General features: G+C 45.3%; 1 long non-coding RNA gene across 1 annotated transcript in view; it reads left to right on the forward strand.

Annotated features, from left to right (window-relative positions):
- The first annotated feature begins 13302 nt into the window (after positions 1-13302).
- Positions 13303-16906, forward strand: part of LINC03041 (long intergenic non-protein coding RNA 3041) — a 72644-nt gene continuing 69040 nt past the window's right edge. The window contains exon 1 of the long non-coding RNA XR_013405054.1: positions 13303-13384. This is a non-coding gene — a long non-coding RNA (long intergenic non-protein coding RNA 3041). The remainder of the gene's footprint in view (positions 13385-16906) is intronic.

The raw sequence follows: 16906 nt of genomic DNA on the forward strand, positions 1-16906 counted from the left end.
TTAAGTCAGCTCAAACTCTGCTATGGAGGAAGCTCGTCTTCAGAGTCAGCTCCTAATGAATTTTCAGTTTAGTATAATGCTGACTCGGGACTAGCAGGGGGCAAAACAGTGAAGGGAGGTATGTAAAACGCCACCCCTCTCTTGTCCCCTAGGTGCTCTGCAGAGAGCTTTCACAACACCTGCAGCACTTCACCCTACTTATGTCTTCACTTCTCTGCCTTCCCTCTTAGAGTGTGCACTGCTTAAGGGCAAGGATAGTTACTAATTCATCTTGATCTTCCCAGTGCCTATACTTGAGAGTACTCAACAAGGTGTGTTGATGAATAATAATAATAAATTACAACATCAAACACTTACAGAGGGCTTGCCATACATGAGGCTTTGTCCTGAGTGCTTTATGTCTGATAACTCACAAACATGTGAGGTAGGTTTTATTATTATCCCTATTTTTCAGATAAGGAAACGGAGGAAAGAGAATTAATTTGCCCTAAGTCACATAGAGTCCCTTCTCTAAACCATTCAGGGTTCAATCATGATGGAAAGGGGCAAAGGCAGGTAGGATAGGGTAAAGCCAGGAGGCGTGAGCTCCATCTTCAAGCTCAGTTTCACCTTCAGATCTGATGCTCATGGAGGCATCAAGCACCACAAAGGCTGGTACGAGGAAACCTGCTGGCTGCCCCGCCATGATCAAGACCTGTGTGACTTTTCAAGGAAGGGACAGTCTCACATAGGGAGGAGTGATGGGAGGTCTCCCTGGTCCCTGTTGCTTCCTTGTGGAGGTGTCCACTATCACCACCATCCTGGGGTTCACTATTACCAACTGGAGGATCTGTATTAGACTCTGTTAAAGAAGCTGTGACTATCCAAAAAGTTGCATCCTAAGAACATCATGGGAGGAAACATGGACATTTCACACTTCACAACCATGAAGCTGGCAGAATAAAGTTGGCTCTGGTTGGTCCATAGTTTAAATCTAAGGCTTCTACTCAAGGTAAAAATGCCTTTCCTTTGGAGAAAAAGGAATTACAGTGTTCACTGGGAGTGGAGCTTGCCTGGGGCAACTCCAACCACAGCGAACTGTGATGGTGGTACAGCAACAATGGAACCAGATCTGAGCCCCGCAGTGGACCTGGGGTCCAGAAGAAATGGTCCAATGGGAAAAAGTGGGCAAGGAGTTAAAAGGCAATTCACAGTTGAAATACAAATGCCCAATAAACATTGAAAAACCATATAGCTTACTCCAGAAATATTTTTTTTATAAAAAATCAGTTTTTAAAATCTGGTGTATTGATAAAAATTAAAATGATAATTGTAATTGCTGGCAAAGGTACTCTAGAACAGTACTAATGCAAGTGTAAATTGGTACAAATTATTAAAATTTTTTGAAAAAGTACCCGAGGCAGCTGTCCTATAGAAATAACGAGATGCAATGGTCAAAGTGCACATGCAAGGGTGTTTAATTAAAGTTCTGTTTACAGTACCATGAAGCTAGAAATGACATGAATATCCATTAATAGGGGAATGGTTAGTAAAAATGGGTTGCCTCTTCAATTAGAGCTATTTTCCCATGGAGGAAAAATAAATAAAATCTATGTGTTCTACCACGAAAAAAACCTCATTTAGTGAAAAATACAATAGTGCACTCTTAATAAGAAAGCAATGACACACACATTTTTTGCATGGTGAAAATTTTGAGGAATAATGAACAAACTATTAAGAGGTGTAACCTGTGGTTGTATGTGTAAATGTGTGTGTGTTTGGCAATTATTATTGACTGCCTACCCAGGGTCCACTGCCTCATTCTTACTTCCTAACAGAACCCTAACTTTAGGTATCCACGCCACAGGGAAAGAGATAGTATTCCCAGCTCTGGGGTAAATCCTGATGAGTCTACACCAGTCCTAGTAGTCCTGTTTCCTTCCTGGTGATTGGTTAGGAACGGGTGTGTGACTTGGTCTTGGCCAATGAAAGGCGATGGGGATCTACTGTTGGGCTTCTGGGAAAGGTCTCCCTGTCTTAAAAAAATGGAGTCATGCCTTCTGCTGAAGTTGTCTTGTTTGAATGTGACACTTGGAATCACTATGGCCATTTGGGAACCATGAGGAGAGCTAACCTGGGGACCAAGTCCATACGTGGAGAATAGCAGAGAGGAAAGATAAAAGAAACCTGTGTTCTCATTGATGTGAGTTACTGAGTTAACCAACACTGGAACCATGCTGCTTCGTGACTTCCTATTACGTAAAATAGTCAATGTCCTATTGCCTGTATCAACAGAAGCTCTGTGTGTTCTCTTCCATTTGCCAGAGGCCTCCCAACTGTTATACTAATGAGGGTTTGGGATTTCAGGAGCTGAATGACTTCCACTTCCTAATTTATTTGTATCTTAAAAGCTGATGAGACTGTCTATAAATTTTATTTTCTCTTTTGTCATTTCTCGTATTTTGCAAATAAAAAGTAGAGTATAAAATTAAGCGTGGGCTGCAGATAAATCTCCCTGTCTGCACCCTACGCAGTAGGGCTGTGCATGTGGTTTACCCTGACTCTGGATCACACAAACCTGGCCTCTCTTTTCTACCTGTAAGACTTTGCATAGAAATCTGAGCAGTCTTCTTAGCCATAGAATCAAAGTAATTATAGCCGCTACCTCTTATGTTGCAATGAAGGTTAAATGTGTCCAAGGATGAAATCTGTCTGGCACCTTGATAAATATTATTCCTTATGCTCCCCAAACCTCCAACTCTAATTTTTCTCAGAACTTCTGTAACCCCAGAAAATGAGGTATGAATGGTGATAATAAGGAAATTGGGCTTGGTAAATAATGGAAGCTCAAGTTTCAGTCCAACCCAAATGGCCCAGGCAATAAGTTGAAAAATACATCCAATTTGAAACGGGAGTTATCCTAAGGGCATCGGATAATGTCCCGAGTGACTAAAACATGCCCCAAATCTCTGGCAGTTACACACAAGTTCCTTGAGTTTTTTCAGGCAGTGGGGAAGGCTGCAGATGAGGGGGTGCCACACCTGGATGTGCCTGCCCCATCTTTAGGCTGCTGCATGGGTGCATGGATGCTGGGTGTCTGCTTTTGCAATGTTCACTTAGAACAGCTTCAGCTAAGCATGTGGCCTCCACCCACCTTCGAAATCAGTGCTTTGTACAAGTTCAGAGGCAGCAAGTCCTCCACAGCTCCTGGGGCCCTCTGCTCAGTGGGCTATAAAACACAATTGCGCTCAGCAAGCCCCGGTCATCAGTAATAATGAGACGGCTTTGAAACTGCCACTATGAAACCCTAAACCAGGCACAGACCCGCATGCTGGGCCAAGGACTTGGGAAAGGTTGGCCAAGGTTCGCAAGCTCTAGGCTGGGTTTGCAGAGAGCTTTCTCAGCTTGGGTTTCTTCAGGGGCTGAGTCTGTTTCAGCAGAGGCTGGTCGGGGTGGTATGTGAATGGGCTGATTTACTGGGCTTGGGCAAAAAATAGGCAAAGCCTGGGGCTATGAGTAGTTTTCACTTTGAGGTTTTGGGGGAAGTGATTGAAACCTGAGTTCCACCTTCTGGAGGGAATTCTGGCCTCTCTCCCCAGCCTCATTCCCATAAGGCTCATATATTTTTTTCACCCACCACCCCGGCCTTCTAAGATGCAGGGCATAAGTGAAGGGAGCTACCTCAAACAGATTGGCTTTTCAATAATTTGTACGTGGAAACCGCAGAAGAAAATGGCTTTCTTTTTAATATGGCCTTTAAAGTCAAGCTTCTGATGGCACAGCTCAGTGACTCCAAAAGATATTATTTGGATCTCCCTTCTTCCTTTGAACAAAATATGACAACTATCACCTGGGCTGCCCCGGTCAGTCAGGGCCAGGGAAGACCTTGTCTGCTGTTAGCCTCTGGGTCCCAGCAGTAGGACAGAGCGATAGACGGCTTAGGGCGGTCCCATGAGCAAGCTCCTAGAAAGGTGTCCATGACGGCCCCCTTTATACCCTGTCCCATGGATTTGTAAAAACCCAGTTTCAGGATAATTTCATTGATATTCAGTCAGGGTCTCAGTGGGAAGCTGACAGCACATTACAACAGGGGGATTGAAAGGAGGTTAGTGAAGGGACTGTTTTCAGAGGTGTGGGCAGTGGTAAGGGAAGTCTAAAAGGTCCTGGAGAAGCACCCACGCTGAGCACAGCCAAGTACCAGGAGGGCTGATGGGGTGGGGGGAGGAGCAGTGAGTGAACCTGGAGAGGCAGCCGTGGCTGAGGGAGGGCCACCTGAGGAACTCTGGGAGAAGAACCAGCCATGGTCACCCTGTGGCTTGGTTGGAGGAAGTTGGGGCATGAACACCCCACTCCACTCTTCTCCCAGCTTCTGATCTGCTAGTGCCTCACTGTGGCTGAACCTAATCCAAAGCCAGAGAGCAGTGGAGCACATCTGAGTGTGGCCTATAAAGTTTTCATTCCTTGGGCACAAAGAGGGTGGGGGAAGGTCACACTGAATGCAGCTGTGCCTCACAGTCACCTGGAGAGGTTTGGTAACAAATACAAATTCCCAGGCTGCCCCTGGAAGTTTCCAATTTAGGATGTCTGGGATGGGCCCAGAGAAGCTGTACCCTTCCAGAGCTCTCTGGGTGGTTCTATGGCCCAGCCAGAATGGAAAATGCCTTCCTAAGTCATCATAATTAGTCCGTTCTCATGCTGCTATAAAGACATACCTGAGACTGAGTAATTTATAAAGGAAAGGAGGATTAACGGACTCACAGTTTCACATGGTTGGGGAGGACTCAGAATCGTGGCGGAAGGCAAATAGAGCGTAAAGGCATGTCTTACATGGTGGTAGTCAAGAGAACGTGTACAGGGCAACTGCCCTTTATAAAACCATCAGATCTCATGAGACTTATTCCCTATCACTAGAACAGCATGGGTAAAACCTGCCCCTGTGATTCAATTATCTCGCACTGTGTCCCTCCCACAACATGTGGGGATTATGGGAGCTACAATTAAAGATGAGATTTGGGTGGGGACACAGCCAAACCGCATCAGTCATGTGATGGTCTTCTGAATTAAGTGCTATCATCTGAATCTCAGCTTAAGTTGTCCATTGATCCCTTACATCACGTTCAAAGTGGGCAGTAAGGTTTATCCATTTATTCTAAACATTTGCTGAGCACCTACTGTGTGCCAGGCACGTTGCTGGAGGCTAGGGGATCAGTGGGAATAAAGCTTCTCTGAATAGGCTTCTCAAATTCTCTCTTGCTTCTGTGGAAAATTCTATATCCTTGGGAGTAAGATGGAAACATTTTTGGGAGATCACCTTATGTTACCAGAGGATACCTTTCAATATGTTACTTAATCTTGAATTCCTTTGTTTTCAAAATGGGCATGATAATGGTACTTTCTCACAGGTTTATCAGGAGGATTGAGTGAGATAATATGTGTAAATCTTAGCTGGTGCCCTGAACATCATGCATATCAAATACTATTATCATTATTAATTTTACCATTATGATTTATTAGTAGGTTTTTGTTAACCATCTCCCTCATCCCCTGACTCCAAAATAGCAAATAAATGAGAAAATGCAGGTAGCATTTTCTGTTTTCACTACTCTCCATTTTTGAACATTTCCTTCAGAAGAAATCTTGGCGAAGTCCGTGACGTGATGGAGTGTATTAGTACCTACACAGCCGCCCTGTCCATATGCTTACTCAGTACATTTCTATATAATTTTTAAAATACAAAGCAGGTTCATAGGGATGCAGGGAATTCAGAAATGGTTTGAAGGTAGTGATTTTAAGAGTTGAAAAACAGGACTAATGGGGAAAGAGGAAAAGAACTACAATTATTAACTTGGAGAGGAGATGACTGAGGGGATGGGGAGCCATTCTCTGAGATGAAAAGATTATTAAGGAGAAAACGGCAACTGGTGCTTCTCTGGAAAAGATGAAATAAACGGAAAGCGGAGAGTGTGGCAAGAGGGAATCAGCTCTGCTTTAAGGATCACTTCCCAACAGACTGGGTATGAGTTCCACAACAGGCTCAAAAGGACTGCAGACTTACATGCCGGTCTCTGGAAATCCTCCCCACTGGAATCACATTTGAGCAGGCCAAGAGTCCGCAGCAGGCAGTGGGGTGGGAAGGCAGGACTAGATGAAAAACTGCCTGCCGCCATGTGCCTCTGTGGCCCCAGCCTCCTCCTCTGTAAGGGAGAGGTGTGGGACTGCGCCTCCAGAGACTCAGTGAGTCCTAAGGCCCACCTGAAATTTCCAGTCACTGTGGATGTTTGCGGGACGCCCCGTGTGGTGAACACGTTGCTGGCTGCCACGCCTTCTGAAATGCTGCATTCCACTTTGAAGATGAACGGTCTTTGTTGACTGGTCAGTTAAAAACTCATCATACCACGTATGGAAGTTCAGTATCATTCTAGACAGTTTTGGGGCTCAAAAATGATTTTGTGTTGCAGTATGTCACAGGGTTTTCTACCTCAGGATAAGTCAAGAAGCACGAGATGCCTTAGGTGCGGAAGACCCACTGTCACCTGCTGAGCGCCTTCTATGGGCCAGGTGCTTGACGTATGTTTTAGGACAGTTCTAGTCTCCTTCTCCCTTTTTGCCTCTTGCAGTCTGTAGACACAAGGCTGGGATATCAGCGGAGACTTTTCTTTTTTTTTTTTTTTTAGGCAAAATCCTGGTGTAGAAGCGCTGTGGATCTGGGCAGGGTGGAAGGCCTGCTCGTATTGCAGAAACCAGTCTGAGAGAGTACCCTCCTGTCTTCCACCTCCTGCCCAGTATTCTACTTTCCCAAGTCACCCAGGACACTAGACTAAGCTGAAAGACCAAGCAAGAGAAGAGGAAGAACCCTGAAGAAAAGACAAAAAAGAGAGGAAAAGGCTGGAAGGCTGAGAGAGAGGGGCGAAGAGGAGATGGGATGTCCAGGGTGAAGATCTCTTTGGCTAGCCTTCATGGCTTTGTGGGCTCTCTAAGGGCTGACAGCTAAAATCCCCAAATAAAGAAAAAATTGGGGATGGGAAAGTTAGCAGGTTAGACCGCAGAAACTCTCCTGAATGTTTATTCTTTGTGGTATCTGTAGTACTTGGAATGTCCAATTAAACAGACTATAAAATCTATTTTTTAGAGCATTCTTCTAGACCAGGGGTCAGCAAACTCTTTCTGTAAAGAGCCAGAGAATAAATATTTTAGTCTTTGAGCCCTGTTGCAACTACTCAACTCTGCTATTGTAAGTGAAAGCAGCAACATACAACTCATAAACAAATGGGCATGGCTGTGTTCCAAGAAAACTTAATTTACTAAAGCAAGTTGCTGGCTGGATTTGGCCACAGATTGCTGCCCCTATTCTAGATCAGAGCTTCTCAAAAGCTTCATGCGCACACTCATCACTTCAGGATCTTGTTAAAATGTAGATCCTGGGCCGGGACCTGAGATTCTGCATTTTGAACACACTCCCAGGTGCCGCTGGGGCAGAAACCACACTTTGAGAAGCAAGGCTCTGGACATCTCAGACTGCAGGGGCCGCAGAAGCCAGAGTGGATGTAAGTGAGATGGCGGGTGTAGGCGCATGTGCTGGCTGACAGCTGGGGTCTGTGGGACCTAGAGTGAGCTTGCCTGTCTAGAGGAAGCAGCTCCTCGTCCTTGCAGGTCTTGCTGGCTATTGATCTGTGGAAATACTGTCCTGTGTGTCCAGATATTTGGCTTCGTCTAGAGGAACCGGAAATACGGGGTTTTGTGGGACAATTTCCTGATTTTTGTGCAAGTCAAATAAAACACATAGCTGGAATGGCACCCACAGGCTGCCATTTTGCAACCCTAGTTTCAGACCCGTGAGCAGTTACCCAGGACTGCCCTGGGCCTGCCTTCCGTGATAGGAGTGTGGTGCTTGGATTTTGCACACAGCACCTCTCAAGCTCAAGGCTTGGAAAAGAAGGAATGGTCTTGATTTTACAGATGTGGTTGATAAGCCTTGAAGAAGCCAAGAAGAGGGCTGCAATTCATGCTTATGGTGACTGAAATTAAAAGCTACATCCTCAGGCCGATGATTTTGGAAAATATACCTCCTCTGAACAGACAAACTGTACAAAGCTCTCTTTGTCAGGGCAGAAACTCTACAGCTGATGGTGGTAAATGGCAAGCAACTTTTCCAAACTCCCTGGGCTAGCAGTGAAGAAGCAGGGATTTGAACCCAGGCCTTTCAGACTCCAAATTCCATGCTTCCTCCACTACCACCCATTGACTCTAGTTTTGGTGGATATTTGAAAGTGAAAAAGTTCAACCTGTCATCTCCCCCTAAGCCCGGATCTAAGCCACATTTGTAAGATGCAGGCACAGCCGCTGTGATATTTTTATCTGAAATATTTACAGGTGGAAAGGATTAAAGCAAGTGATGGACTATTGAAGGTTAATGCCATCTTTTAATATGGAAAAACTACTCTCTCCACAAGAAATATACTTGTGGGATAATCTTGAGATATGTGTGTGCGTGCTCAAAATGTCAGCTAGAGTTTCATTAATTTCAGCCTCCCCCAAGAACACTATGTTATGGTTCTGAGGCTGCGTGTTAGCGTGCTGACACAGGTGGGACCCACAGCACCCGGCTCTCAGGGGTAAATTTATGGTACGATGTGTGAGGAATCCATCATGCAATTTGGCCCATGCCCCCAGCTGCTTAACCAGAGATGGGGGATGTAAGACAAATGTTATCTCCAGGCTTTGGGTGCTGTCTGTTTCAAGCTTTGACCCATCAGGACAAACACTCCCACTAGGAAGGCCAATTAATAAGATGGCTTAACACCCAGCCTCTCAGAACATGGAGTACTTTGCCCTCAGCTTCTCCTGGGCTGTTCTTCAACAATTCTCTAGGCTAAAAGATCGTGTCCTAGAGTTTTTAGGAAAGCATAGGCCTTTGTGAGCTGTCTAAAGCATAACCTCATTTACTCTGGACGAGTTGTGAAGATCATGCTTACAAGAGGACCAGAGCCAGTGTCAAAAGGTGATGGGCCCAGCAATCCCATCACGGGCATCTACTTTACAAGCCCATTTGAAGGGCTGATCTTCCTCCCAGCAGAACAGAGATTAAGAGGCAGCCTCAAGGGGCAACTGGCCTTCACTTCCTCTCCCAACTCCTCCAGTTGTAAGTTGAGTAACTTGTGAGAATACACAAGTCTTACGTTCTTCATCTGTACCATGGGGGTAACAGTAGAAATTCCTACTTTGCAGCATGATTGGGAAGACTAGAGACCCTGCGTGGACAGTACGCAGCAAAGTACTTGACCCTCAGTAAAACATTGCTGGGTTGTGTCCTAGGTTTGGCGGTGTCCCTTTCTATGGTTTTGCTTCTGTGTAATGTCCTGGCTAAAAGGACCCACATCGGGGCAGCTGGACTAAGGTTACAGTTTCTACTGTACCTCTTTCCAGCTGTGCAATCATGGATGAATTATTTAATCTCATGAAGCATCACTTTCCTCATCAGTAAGATAGACATAAAAATAGTTCTTCCTTTGGAGAGCTAGGGTTAAGATTGGATGGGCAGTTGTATGTAAAATGCTTATGTTACATTGCTTGGCATAACCAGGCACCTAGTAAAGGTTATAAATATTAGATAGGATATGTACTTTGGAATCTGTGAAGGCTTTGGCTACATGGAAAGGTGATATTTCTGCCCCTTATCCACAATACAGTTGACCTTTGAACAGCATGGGTTTGAACTGTGTTGATCCACTTATAAGTGGATTTTCTTCTGCCTCTGCCACCCATGAGACAGCAAAACCAACGTCCTCCTCCTCCTCCTCCTCCTCCTCCTCAGCCTACTCAACCTAAGATGAGGGGGATGAAGACCTTTATGATGATCCACTTCCACTTAATAAACGGTAAATATATTTTTTCTTCCTTATGCTTTTCTTAACACTTCCTTTTTCTCTAGCTTACTTTATTGTAAGAATATAGTATATGATACACATAACATATAAAAATATGTGTTAATTGACTGTTTATGTTATTGATAAGGCTTCCAGTCATTAGTAGGCGATTAGAAGCTAAGTTTTGGGGCAGTCAAAAGTAACATGTGAATTTTCGGTTGTGCGGGGGGTTGGCATTGCTAACCTCTGTGGTGTTCGAGGGTCGACTGTATATCAAAGAAATGTGGAAAGCCTCAGGAACTTGGATCTGTAAATTCTGACATTGTACCAAGTGCAAACCCTACTTGCACTTACTGGGAAAATAACTTTCTAGGGTGCCAGAGGTATTTTAAAAACCATCAACTGCAGCTCAACTCCTCCTTCTGAAACAAATACATGGGCCCAATGAACCCGAGTCAGAGTTGCTACTTTTGGAGCAACTACACTGTGTGGCGTGCAGAGCCGGATGCTGGGTAAGCGCTCAGTCCAATAGCCTCAGAAGGCTACTTTTATTATTCATATCTATGCTGGAGGAGCCCAGGGCTCAGAGGAGATGAGTAACCAGAGCTCAGAAGTGAGAGAGCTGGGACTTGAACCCTCTCACTCTAAACTCCATGGTAATCACCTTGTCAGCTGTCCTGAGGCATTCAACAAGACAGGTGTTTGTGTGTCTCTTTTGTAGAGAAGAAAACTGAGGCTCAGAGAGGTCAAGTAACCCACACATGCCCACACAGCTTAGACCTGCTCCTTGCCCGGAACCTGGGTGAATTCTCCTGTAACCCAGTCACGGATGCGTGTGCGTGCTAGCGGAGAGTGATTCTTATCTGGGTCCCTTAAAGAAGGGATATTTTCCCATGATTGTTTTCCTGCTGGCAGCCCTTGTCATCTTCAGAGGAGACCCAGAGACCGTGGGCAGGGTGCTGATTCCCCGCAGTCAGCCACGAAGGGCAGAGTTCCCTGTGATGCTGAGAGAGCGAGCCTGTGTCTGCGAGTACATATTTCTCACTATAAAGCAAACAACCCGACTGGCAGAGCACTGTAGGGAAAATGACATCACTGCAGAATTTTAGGGCTAATCATTTAGCTGGATTAGCCCCAAAGTGCTGTGTCTAAAATCAGCATCCCTGCCTCTTTATGTACTCCAGATGAAACACATTAGCAGAAATATGGCAAGGGACACTCACAATACACGGTTCTACACTCTCAGCAGTTTTTGCAAATCTGCAATTAGTCTAAAGGGCCTGGGTAAATTAGGCCTCTTGATAAATGAAGCACCTAGACAGGCCTCAGATTTATTGGATCCCGCTGTCCCGCTGTCCAGAGCCCTTGTCAGCTCCACTGCAGAGCGGGGACTGTACAGGGGAAGAAAACGGAGCCAATTCAGGCTCGGAATTGCCCCCAAGTCTTTGAAAAGACTGTGTTTGAGACTGCTGCCTCGGTGGCCTTAAAAGTTTCTGCCAGGAACGTAATAGGTGAAATAGGAAGCCTCTGCCAGGAAGTTTGTGAGGGGATAGAAGAGGCCTGTTACACACTGCAGGCAGAAGGAGAGATGGGGGAAGGATTTTCCTTATAGGCAGGAGGGAGGGGCCACCAAGAGGCCTGCATGTGTTGGCAATTCTTTGCCCCACCCCACCCTGGGCCTCTCCGGCCTCCTCATGTCAGAGATTAGCAGTGGGCATTGACGGGTACCAGTGGGAACCACCAGCCTCTCTCCCAGCACTCCAGGTCCGGGCTCTGCTTGTTAGTTATCACACTCCTTTCCCAAATGCAATTTTCCACATGCTTCAGGTATGAATAATAAATGACCTGGTGTTTTGACTACACAGAAAGGTTACACAGATTCTAGAAAAGCACCCTCACCTCCAAAGTTGGGGGGTGAGTGTTTGTAATGCCTTAAAGCAAGCATCCAGGGACCAGAAGGCTGTGAGTGGTTGTGGCTTAGGTACATGGGACATATGGGAAGGGGGTAGTATGGGCCTGTTGTTCTGATTTATGTCTCTGAATCCTGAGAAGCAGTTCGCAGCCATATTGGGGTGACACCTGCTAACTTTGCTGCTGGTGCTGCCGCTGCCGTTGCTGCTGTGAGTGCTGAAGTCAGCTGAACCAGGCCAGTAAGGGGCCAGCAGATGCGCAGACGTTTTTGGGGTGGCGAGAGTTATTTTTTGTTAAGTCTATCTTATTTATTTATTTTTGCAACATTTTCTTTGCTGATTACTAAAGTAATTGCTGTTTGGGGATGGTGGAGACATGGTCTGAATTTTTAATTTAAAAAGTAGTAAAGGACAATTTGTAGTAGGAGACAATTTGAAACAGAGGTCCCTGTTTGTGTGTGTGTGTGTGTGTGTGTGTGTCTGTCTGTCTGTCTGTCTGTCTATTTCTTGCTTCCTCCCTATCTCTTTCTGTCTGTATCTTACAATCTCAGGTCCTCCGTCTGTCTTCTTTCTTCTGTGTGTATCTCTCTGTTCTCAGTGACCCAGCAGAGCATGTTGTGGTCCTCTGTACCCCCAGCACTGTCCCCACAACTGAGCCCTTTGCCACTTAACTCTTGGTGGCTTGGGCACCTGGGTCCATGGGCTCCTTTGAGGTTAGGAGCACCCCAGGGTGTGAGGTTTCCAAGACCACTTTCTCCCGGAGGCTGCGGGAACGGCCTCACGGCCATGCCGGCTTCAGCTGCTGTGATTCAGTGTCTCTGGTCTGCAGATCAGCTGGGCGAGTCTCCTGTCAGCCCACATTGATTTTCCTGTAGATTACATTACCTCCAATCACAAAAGAAATTGTGCTCCTCTCCTGGAGTGTCAGGGCAAAATGAATAGCAAACATTTTCTTGCAGGCAGTTCAGCTCTCCTGTCAAAGGCCACTTGAGCAGGTAGGGCACTGTCCTTGCTCCCCCAGCCCCCAAACCTTTTCTCTCCAACTCAGTGGAAAAGTTTCCGGGGTGAGGTGGGGCATCAGATGCAACTTGGAGCGCAAAAGATACCCAATTATGCCTCAGCGAGATCCTTCGGTATCTTAAGACCTTCTAAATTATGGAATTAAGAGAGTTTAGAGGGGGAAAAGAGCGGGTGACACCAGATGTGTTAAGAATTCAGAATGTGCTTTCTCATATATTAAAAAAGACTCTTTGAATATCATCAAAGAGATTGAGCAATTTTTATTCCTTTTAAAAGTACTGATTGGGGTCTCTGGTCTCCGGCTGGTGTATGTGTGTGTGTGAGTGTGTCGGGGGGCCGTACCACAAGGGACTCTCTTCCTACGCTTGGTTGGTGCCAGGTCCACTTTCTGAAACCCTGGCATGCAGGGCGAGCCTTGCTTGTGTGGGCAGCTTTGGCACAGAGTCCTGGCACAGTGGATGAAGAGAAGCGTCAGCACTTTTCAAACAACTAACTAGCAGCAGAAGGCGGGCGCCGATCTCCAAAGTGGTCTTTGTGGGAGAGAGGTCTGTGTCTGGGCAAACAACCTGCTTGTAGAGGCTGGAAGAGAAAAAGGCCAAAGACACTTGAAAAGTAAGAGAGAATCTTCTCTAGGGACACTGGGGGGCCACATAAACGCACATCCCTGCCCAGTTGAGCATGTGTGTGTCATGAGATACTTATAGCAAGAATTTTCATTGATAACTTAGCCAATATTTGTTGAGCAACAACCATGGGCCAGACACTGGGTAAATGCTCTACCTATCATTTACCTCTCTTTTCACTTGTCATCTAAATTGAATCCTCACAGTGGGGAAGGCAGTGTCATCCCTGTCGACGTGATCTGGAAACAGTGCATTAGAGAGTATATGAGATTTGCCAAGGTATTACAGATTGAATTGTGTCCCTGACCCCAAGAAATGTGTCGAAATCCTAGCCTTGCCCACCCGTGAATGTGACATTGTTTGGAAAAAGGGTCTTTGTGGATGATCAAGTTAGGAAGGGGTCATTAGGATGGGTCCTGATCCAATATGACTGATAGAAAAACCAGGGAGATTTGGACACAGAGGGAAGACCATGTGAAGACTCAGGGAGAAGAGGAAGGACAGCCAACTGTAAGCTGAGGAATACCAGTGATTGCTAGGAGGGAGACCTAGACGAGATCCTTCCCTTACAGTCCTCAGAGAGAGCCAACCCTACCAACACCCTGATAGCAGACACCTAGCTTCCAGAACCATGAGACAGTGTATGTTTGTTGTTGAAGCCACCTAGCCCATGGTACTTTATACAGGAGCCCCAGGATGTAACTACACAAGCTCACCCAGCCTGTGGGTGGTGGAGCTGGTGTGTATGTACCCAGGCCCTGCCTGTCCCCGCGGTTATGCAGTGTAGCCTGCACACTGCTGGTTTCCTGGATGAGTACCCAGCCAGCGCCTGGATGTGCTCCTGCGGGCCTTGGATGTTTAGGAGTTGTATGTTGGGATGGTTTGGGGCAGAGGCCAAAGGGAGACTTTATGATGAATCTAGCGTCTTATATATACTTTCGCTTACAGGTCTAGGAATCTGCCAATTTTATCATTTATATAAAGAACCTTAAAATGTGTATATCTTTTGACCTATTGCTAGAAATCTATTAATGATAAAAATGGTGACACATTTCTGTAGAATTATATATCATAGTACTATTTATGGAACAGGTAGGAATGTCCCACATCCCAGGACTGTATGAAATGCCTAGTTTCTATATTTTCTAAAGTGAAATAAAATCTGATAGAAGTCGATACCAGTCAAGGGTGGTGAGAAGAGCGCTGAATTTCTTCACCCCAGCTGGGTCGGCAGAACCTCTCTAGCCATAGTGTGCGGTGTCAGCCACATAGACAGCCATGTAGCAGTGCCCACCTGAGGTCACCCAGAGCATCGGGCTCAGATAGGGCCGTATCTCCACCATAGGTCACATTTCAAGTCTTATTTCTTTTCCCAGTCCTGGGGAGTCATGCAGCCAGGGAGGAGCCCATCTGTTGAACGTCTGCAGCCCACATCCTTAATCCTCTTCCTTGGACGATGTAGTCTACAGGTGTCAAGGGCCTCTGTCTTTGAAACACAAAGCCCTTTCTCAAAGCCCTCTCACAGTCTCCTTTAAATAAGCAAAATAGCCTTTCAGAAGTACATTTTCTCTCTCTCTCTGTCAGGGTTATAGCACAGCAGTTGTTGAGAAAGATGTTTCATCTTCTCTCCTGTGACCGCAGGAGTCAAAACAAACACAAATAACAAAACAACACAACTTCCAAATAACAAATACCTAATACAAATATTGGCTACATTTAAACGCCGAATCATTCAGACTCATTACACTGATTATAATCCAAATACATACATTAGACATAGACATTAAATTGTCAGTTAACATTAGTAGGAGACAAAGTTCAAGGTGTAATGTGAAGTGAAAAAATAGAACGTTATATTATTTTCTACTGCTGCATAACAAATCGTAAGTTTAGCCACTTACAGCAATACGCATTTACTATCTCATGGTTCTGTAGGTTAAAAACCCCAGCAGTCTTGTTTGGGTTTTCTGCCCAGGGTCTCATAAGACCAAAATTAAGGTGTTGGTCAGGCTGTGTTCTCATCTAGAGCTGGGATCTTCTTTCAAGCTCATTCAGATTTTTGGTAGAATTGAGTTCCTGTGGTTGCAGGCCCAAGGTCCCTATTTTCCTTGCTGGGTGTCAACTGGGGATTGCTCTCAGGTCCTGGAGGCTTCTAGCATTCTTTGCCATGTTGGGCTCTCTATCTTCAAAGTCACCAAAGGAGACACTCCCTTGTTTTAAGTCCCTCTCATGCTTCATATCTGTCTCCAGGAAAAGCCCAATCTCTGTCAAGACTCACCTGAACAGGCCAGACCAACCCAGGATCATCTCCCACCCTTAAAGTCATGCCATGGAACATAACCAAATCATGGGAGTGATGGCCCAGAATAGTCACAGGTCCCACCTGCCCACATTCAAGGGGGAAGGGATTATATAAAGGCCTGTGGATTCCGGGATCATCTTAGAATTCTGTCTAACACAGATACCAGTCGTATATATGCAGCAAGATCTCAGCCATGTATTGTTTATGAGCTCAGAAGAACACATGTATGATATAAACCTCAATATTAATAAGACTTTTCTGTGGGGTATGATTATGGATAACTTTTATTGTCTTCTTTATACTTTTCTGTATCTTCTAAGCATTTTAAAATGAGCACATATTACATTTATGATCAAAGAAAACACCCACATTATTTAGATAAAGAAATAATTGGGTGTCAAGCTGGGATAGTAATGCATGACTAGCAGGCATTTGCTCTGTAAAATTAAGTGTGTGTAGCTGAATGGTTTGTTCATTCATTTATTCTTTCGTTCATTCATTCACTGGCCCCCTTGGGAAGAAGGTGCAGACAGATTGCATTTTCCTATAGGACCACATGCTGATGGGGTCCCTCTGTTCAGAATATCTCTAGAATCACTTCATACTTTTCAGCAAAAAAGATTGCAAAAGACAAGTAGCATTTCTATTTGTTATTACTCCCGGGGACAAAATAGCGAAGGAAAATTACTCAGACTGTTTGAGAAATACTTTGCAATTTCTATTTTTCTCACCAGTATCCCAATAGCTTGATAATGTTTAGGTTTTGAAATTTCATATTGTCTTCGTGAGCAGAAAATACCAGCTTCTCATAAATAACTGAAATGAAACAACAGAACTCTTGGCTCAAATTCACTTTTCAGCCTGACGCGTCAGAAAGAGCCCAATGCGAAAACTCTCTCCCGAAACAGAAGTGTGACCCAGGGAGACCAGCAGCACAAATGGTCCAGAAACCCTTATTGTGGGAACTCCCTCCACTAACAGAACAGAATTGCTCAAGGATGGGGACGACAGCATGTGGCAAACTATCAGAGGGACATCGACTGGCCATCTCAGGCCATCCTGTGCCAGTAGCAAGTCTAGGGGCTCCAGTCAAGTGAGAGCGTGAAGTAAATGAGGTTGTGCAGAAAAATACGGCAAGGCTGCCCTGTACCAAAGGGTGATGTTGGCATGATTTGCCTTTGGGCTTCCTTGTCTCCTTCTCTTCCTTCT

The sequence above is a fragment of the Macaca mulatta genome, chromosome 15 (assembly GCF_049350105.2).
Source record: "Macaca mulatta isolate MMU2019108-1 chromosome 15, T2T-MMU8v2.0, whole genome shotgun sequence".
NCBI lineage: Eukaryota > Metazoa > Chordata > Mammalia > Primates > Cercopithecidae > Macaca > Macaca mulatta.